General features: G+C 35.6%; 1 long non-coding RNA gene across 1 annotated transcript; it reads right to left on the bottom strand.

Moving 5' to 3' along the window:
- Positions 1-6,084: 6,084 nt before the first annotated feature.
- LOC128092995 (uncharacterized) lies at positions 6,085-6,869 on the bottom strand. Its single transcript, XR_008212158.1, has 2 exons — positions 6,536-6,869; positions 6,085-6,474 (listed from the first exon to the last, which is right to left on the bottom strand). It is a non-coding gene; the product is annotated as an uncharacterized LOC128092995 (long non-coding RNA).
- Between the last annotated feature and the right edge of the window lie 323 nt (positions 6,870-7,192).

Here is a 7,192-nt window from a genome sequence, read left to right as displayed (position 1 = left end):
TGCAATGAATAAAATAAATCAAGTTTAATAATTATTATTTTTTGTATAATTTCAAAACATTGGTGCAGAAAGGTAGGAAAATGTATACCTCCGCTTGCATTTCGGGAATTCCCGGGAAATTTACAAATTTTCCGGGAAACGGGAAATATTTTTTCCGGGAATTCCCGGGATTTCCCGGCAATTTTTTTCCCGGGACGGGAAATTGGACGCTCTAAAACAAATCATGTTGTAAAATTGTTAATAGAAACTTCCTGTTCACTGTTCCTTCTGAGCTATTTATCACCCGATTTTATTTGAAAACGCTTTAAACGTGCTTTAATAGAACGTCAAAGTGCTGATATGGCAACAATTAGTAATGTTATACCAAACTTATGATGTAGTGGACATATATTCCAATTATGAGATTTTTTGTGTGCAAATAATTTAAAAAGTTGAAACTGGCCGAAAGTTTATTTCTTTATTCTACACTTAAAAGTTAGCTTGAGTTTGCGATTGTTTAAATGACTTCTTCAACTATACATTCTTGATTTTCTGAATTCCAATCAACATTATTCTCAGCTTGGAAATCCGATACGCCATTTTGCTCAGAACCAAAGCTGAACCGTACGGAAATAGTCGACTCTTATCGACATTTTGTCTAATATCGTCACCTCTTTACTATAATATTGCCTTTCTCCATAACCTGTCAATAGAGATAGTAATCGAACAAGCAAACGACAGGGGGTAATTATTGTGTAATTGATACTTCCAATGCAGGATAAATAATCACGTAGGTGCTTGTGCTAGTCTTGGCCGTATGAAATAGTAAATCGATGTAACATATCCTGCCTGAGAACAAGCCCAGCTTGGACAGTCTTAGTTTCATTCTAGTGAACAGATTATACACTGCAACTTAATTTGTGTCCATTACGTAAACATAACCCTGAGAAGTACTGCCTTCTCAATTTTCCAATTCCTTGGAGAATTTCAACTTTTCCAAGTTTCGCTTGATTTGTGGAGCACCATACAACACTCTCTCAATGGAAAAAGGAAAATTGTTAATTTACAACCTGCAGCATATTTTATGAAGCCATCGACAAGAAGCCTATCAAAACATAGACTTTCTCGTCCCTTTCGGTATTGATCTCTCTTACGATAACAACCTCCAATGGCTTCTCTCCAAAGCAACACACAAAACTCTTAACCTTAGCCTGTTTAGCTAAGGGAGGAAAAGTAGTGCTGCAGTGGCAGTAGATTGAACTTCCGGAAAATAAACTTTTCCCAAGGAAACTCTCGCTCACACACACACAAGTGCAGGAGCAGAGAAGAATGTGCTGTAATTGCGGAATCGTGCCTCGAAGTAAGTTTTCTTCCGTCGTCAAACATCGCATAAAGAACAAGTTTACTGGACCAGGGAGGGGGGGAAGGTGGTAAAATATCGGGGAAAAGGGGGTGAAATTATATGGCCCTTTTTTGCGCAACAGGTGACACACTTTCTGCTGGGAAAAGGAAGGGAGCTAGAGGGAAATTTATCGAACACTGTGTGATGATGCTGGTGATTGAAAAGTTTAGAGCTTCATTGAAATCACTGCGGGAGGTGGAAGGTATGATGTTTTAACGATAACTTAATATATGAAATGTAATACTAAACACTTAGTCGCAGTGCAGTCATCATAAAAAATAAGCTATTTGCGTGACCATTTAAGAGCGAGTTTTTAACCAATGTGTAACAGGTCGTATCGAGGTGCTCCGATTTGGATGAAACTTTCAGCATTTGTTTGTATATACGTGAGATGAACTCATGCCAAATATGAGCCCTCTACGACAAAGGGAAGTGGGGTAAAACGGGCTTTGAAGTTTGAGGTCGAAAAAACATTAAAAATCTTAAAATTGCTCGCATTTCCGTAAAACTTCTTCAATTCCAACTCTCTTAGATGCATTCGAAAGGTCTTTTGAAGCACTTTAAAATGTGCCATAGACATCCAGGATTGGTTTGATTTTTTCTCATAGCTTTTGCAAATAACTGTTAAAAATGGATTTTTTTAAAACCTTAATATCTTTTTCCAACAGCCTCCAACACCCATACTCCCATAGGTCAAAAGATAGGTAATTTCATGGACTATAAGCCTACGGAAATAACTTTTTGGCCAATCGCAGTTTTTCTCATAGTTTTTCGATTTTTCTATAACAAACATTTTACAACGTTAGTTTTTGCCCTGTAGGCCGTCATAGCGGCACTTTTTGGTCTCAATTTTGTCATATTCGGAATCCTCGGAAAATTTCACGTAAGTTAGAAGTATTGGAGTTGTAAATTTGATTGGAAAAAATGCCATTTAAAATGAATTAAAATATTTTTTAACATTTTGTCGGATTAGGGGTAAAACAGATATTCGCCTACTTAATACGGCATTTGACGTATTGATCACAGGGTAAATAAGATCTATTTCTTTTTTCGAAAATGTTTTATTTAATTATTTTTGAAATCAAATTTACAACTCCAATACTTCTAACTTACGTGAAATTTTCCGAGGATTCCGAATATGACAAAATTGAGACCAAAAAGTGCCGCTATGACGGCCTACAGGGCAAAAACTAACGTTGTAAAATGTTTGTTATAGAAAAATCGAAAAACTATGAGAAAAACTGCGATTGGCCAAAAAGTTATTTCCGTAGGCTTATAGTCCATGAAATTACCTATCTTTTGACCTACGGGAGTATGGGTGTTGGAGGCTGTTGGAAAAAGATATTAAGGTTTTAAAAAAATCCATTTTTAACAGTTATTTGCAAAAGCTATGAGAAAAAATCAAACCAATCCTGGATGTCTATGGCACATTTTGAAGTGCTTCAAAAGACCTTTCGAATGCATCTAAGAGAGTTGGAATTGAAGAAGTTTTACGGAAATGCGAGCAATTTTAAGATTTTTAATGTTTTTTCGACCTCAAACTTCAAAGCCCGTTTTACCCCACTTCCCTTTGTCGTAGAGGGCTCATATTTGGCATGAGTTCATCTCATGCATAGACAAACAAACGCTGAAAGTTTCATCCAAATCGGAGCACCTCGATACGACCTCTAGAACAAACCGAGCAATATTTACAAATACTGCCTCTTAAATCTTCTTTTTTGTACTGTACTTTCCACAGGGATGAGAAATTGGATATCTTTTATATCGACTTTGAATCCATCTAAAAAGAAGCTGAAAATGTACTTTTGAGTAAATACCAAAAAAGCGAGATTGAGTCAAACTGATTTTTATTGCTTTCGATTTTTTGCAAATTATTAATAAAGAAACTTTATTCGGTTTAAACGGTTGTAATGGGGACATCTAAAAGTAACTTCTTAACACTTAACACTTCTTTCACTTTCAACATTGCGACTTGTTTTGACCTTTAATAGTTTCATTTGATCCGATGATCTTTCATGAAACTTCGATAAATTTTGAGAAGATGTTAATGATCTTTCAAAATAATTTTACGTACAAGGTTCTTTGAAATCATTCAGTTTTTTGCGAATACGAGAGGTGTATTGTTTTTTGACACACAGTCACCCTTACTGATGGTATTAAAAATGTTCAAAGGTGCAGGTGAGCTCATAAAACACTTTGATATTATTTTTCAATCTATGGTCCAAACAAATAAAAAGGGTTAAAAATGATTCAGTTTCTCATGAATTATAAAGTTAACGATTACAAGACTTGATATTCAGTCTCGATATTTTTTTGCATAGTAAAATCCCACCAATATCCGGGAATTTAAAAAAAAGTACAGTAAGGAGCTGCAACTACTGTTAAAAATAGTGATTTTAGTGAATTTTTGAAATTCAAAATATATTTTTTTTAGAAAAATCTAATCTATAAATGACATAAAAACCAAAAAAAAAACTACATTTAAAAAAATATATTTGACCGATTGCCAGATAAATCCGGAGATGCCGAATTTTGCAAACGTCTGACAGATTATAGATTTACTTTACTTTGTTCCAGATTTTGTAATTTTTTTTTATACTTGCCCAACAAATTCTTTATAATAACTTTTATTTTCAAAAGGGTAATTTTTCAAATTGCTAGGGAAGCAAATCAAACAATGGAATAAATTTAGACTGAACAATTCTGTAACATTTTCAATGTTCCCGAAGAGTTTTGTACTAATTTTGGAAAGATTCAAAAGTTAGTTAAATAAAATTATGAAAAATAAAATTAATAAGTAGGAATATTAAAATACTTTCAAAATGTCCTGATTTTCTCATTGAGATGGGTTGGGATCGGATAACGAACTGCATTATTGGTTTTTTTAACAACTTTACACTGAGTACAACTGAAAAAAAAATCCTCGTTATAAGTTTTAAGTATTTTAAAAAACACACATAAATCAAAAATAGCTTCAGATAGGAAGAGTTTTTAGGTAGAACAATGTTTTAAGTAAAAGTGGATGAATTAGCTAAAAAACGGTTTTGACGGCATTTTTCGTGAAAAAAGATTTATAATTAATATTGATCAAACTTGAAACCAGTGTTGCGTTCCTCACGCGCTCGTGAGCGCTCATTTTTCGCTCATTCGTGAGGAGGAGCGCTGCGCGAGCTAGCTCACGTTTGCCCGCGCTCACGTTTGCTCCGATTTTTTCAGCTCGCGTTTGCTCCACGATCGCGCTCGCGCTCATATTTCGCTCACAGAGCGCTCATTTTGGACGTGTCGCTAATCCTTTAACGTTTTTGAGAAAGTTTTTTTCTTCTGTTTTTCAATTCTAGATGGATTTTTTGCGTCAGGTGCAGTAGAGCTGTGGAAATATGACTTTGTGAACAAATTTTATGATATATGAATTGGAATAGCTTATTTTCATCAATCATGTTTTTAAATAAAATGTTGGATTCGCATGGGTCAAATAATTTTTTAGACATACAGTAGAATGTATAAATATTTTAGAACTTAAAGGCCTTATTGTAGCAGAGAGGGGCGGAGGGGTATAGCCGCCTGAATAAAAGGGCCTGTAAACCTTAGAAAAACTTACAAAACAATGCATTGATTCAAGAGGATTTATGCTTTGGTAAGCTCGATTCAATGTTAAATGCTTGTTTGATTAAAATATAACATTAAACTGTTTTTATGTACCTAATCAGTGTTTTGACTACATTTCCAGATTGCGGGTCAGAATGAGCTACCATTAAAAAAAAGTTATTCCGTTTATTAAATCTTTCAGTGATTCAGTGATTAGAAACGGCTAATCATTTTTATAAGGTTAATCTTTATTTGGCATACATTTTAGAAAATAGGGTAACATTTTTGAAACAGTTCTATTTTAAATAGGGGAAATCTACCCTTTCCAATCAAACACCTATCTTCGTCATATGGAGAGTTTGATGCTCGATTAAAGCTCCAAAAATACTATTTGGGCTATAAACTTACCAGCAACAGCACCGCCTCGAGTAAGCACGCAAATGTATGCCACTTACTGGCCAAAAAGATCACATTTAATGCACTTTTGATCATAATTTGTATTTTGCGAGACCACTTCTCATCATTTTGTTGGCACACACAGTGACACACACGAGAATCCCTCAAACGCTTAATGAATATCACCAAAATTAACTTTTCACTTTCGCTTACTTTTTCACGGCGCTTAAGATATGAAATTGATTCCAACTACCGGCAACATGTTCTTTTGATCATTAGTAAGGCACTCACTTGAAGAATAATCCCGAAAAATGTAATAAATTAGCAAGCGCCATCAAAAAACAAACGCGCCAAGTCGTTTGACGTTTCAATTTTCACTTTGCATTAAAATCGAAGGCTGAAGAAAACCGAGCGAGAGACGAAGGCAAAAAAGAACAAACACTCAAAAAAACATTCACGTTGATGTTACGTGAAAAGCTATGTGGTATTTTTCCACTAAAGTTTTCACGTAACTTCTACAAGATGACTCTAGTAGAAACGGAATTTATTTGGCCAGATCAGTTCACATCGATTTTACGTGTTTCACACGTAAAAGCTAAATGAATCAATTGACGATTTCTACGTGTTTGTTTTAGTAAACGTTATATGATTTTTGTAGTAGTAGATTTCAGTTTTGCCTCACTTTATTTTATTTTTTCGAATAGAAATAAAAATGATGTCAGTTCAATTTGCACAAACTTGGTTTATTTTTCAATAATTTACAAACATTATAAAGATTAGATTTTTTCGGAAACACCGATGAGACCATTTTACCAGTGGTTTAGTTAGCCGATTCTGCCGGCCTGCATGCACACGGGAACCCGTTTCAAGGCCAGGACGACGTTCGCAACGCATCCGGCCTAGACAATCTGACCACCAGCTGGATGCTCAAGAACGAGTTGTGCAATCTAGACTCGAAATCCTCCGGAGAACACTCAGCTAAACCCGTTGGCCTTGTCCATGCAATTTTCGGTGGCGTTGAGCACCACGGCACCACCGGCCGCTAAGGTTGGAACGGGCCAGAATTCCTGTGGCCGCTGGGAATGAAGATGATTACTTCCAGAGGTCAGATTCTGCAAAAAAGGAAAAAATAGCTGTAATTATTAAAAATTTATCAAACTTAACTTAACTTACCGTCTGTTCCATTTTAAAATAAATTTGGCGAGAACAACTCCAGCTGCAGACCTTTGCCGTTCGCTATCAATTTTCATACTAAAATAATCACGTAGAAATTTCACAGAATAGCGCACTCGAGTCTCGTTGAAGTTACATTTCAAAACACATAAAAGCTACATGAATAAACCTAGTGGAAAAATACTATAAGGGGTTCCACGTAACTTCAAAGTGAACATATTTTTTTGCCAGAACACATTCACATTATTTTTACGTGCGTCACGTAAAACGGGCCTAGTGAGGGTAAAATCGAGGTTACGTGATTTTTCACGTAGCATCAACGTGTGGAGTTTTTTGAGTGAAGGCTGGCCGTCAACACCACCAGCAGCACAGCCAGCGATGCCAGGAAACTTTCCCTATAAATGCCACTTTTCGTGAGTGTTCGTTTGAACTGTCAGCGCAAATGGCAACACTCGACAGAGTGTTGGAAGAAAAAAGAACTTAGCCGATATTAGAAAAATGGGCGTGGCCCAATGCATTCGCCTCGATTAGAATACCCTTGGGAATTTTTTTTTGTTAAATGCTTGGTAAAGAAATAGAATAACTTTTAGTGAAAGTGAAAATAAACAGAAATGTTCACAAAAACTTGCTCTACTCCGTTGGTGTACTTGGTTTTAG

The sequence above is a fragment of the Culex pipiens genome, chromosome 2 (genome assembly GCF_016801865.2).
Source record: "Culex pipiens pallens isolate TS chromosome 2, TS_CPP_V2, whole genome shotgun sequence".
Lineage (NCBI taxonomy): Eukaryota > Metazoa > Arthropoda > Insecta > Diptera > Culicidae > Culex > Culex pipiens.
This window is presented reverse-complemented; position numbering and strand designations above follow the sequence as displayed.